We start from the raw sequence: 311 nt of genomic DNA, 5'->3' as shown, positions 1-311 counted from the left end.
ATCTCAATTCTCTTTGTAGCCTCAAAGTAACAAACTGCAGAGAAAAGAAATGAGATTAGGTAATATCATGTTGTTAGGACATGTAAATAGGCCCTTCGCTAGTCAATTCTCATTTAGCTGTTGAAACTTTGTGATCAAAATTGAACATTTTTCTTGATGATGAGAATCTCATTTTCTCATTCTCTCAGTATTTTCCCAATTGTCTCACCATTGCCCATGTTGTTCAAGGGCTAGGAAAGTTCTACCCCAAGTGTTTCTGCCTCATTGGATGAGCTAAGTTTGCAAAGACTTCACTATCCACAAATAAAAGT

This window comes from Chiloscyllium plagiosum, chromosome 2 (assembly GCF_004010195.1).
Source record: "Chiloscyllium plagiosum isolate BGI_BamShark_2017 chromosome 2, ASM401019v2, whole genome shotgun sequence".
Classification (NCBI taxonomy): Eukaryota; Metazoa; Chordata; class Chondrichthyes; order Orectolobiformes; family Hemiscylliidae; genus Chiloscyllium; species Chiloscyllium plagiosum.
The sequence above is the reverse complement of the archived record's forward strand: the minus strand, read 5'-3'. Positions refer to the sequence as shown.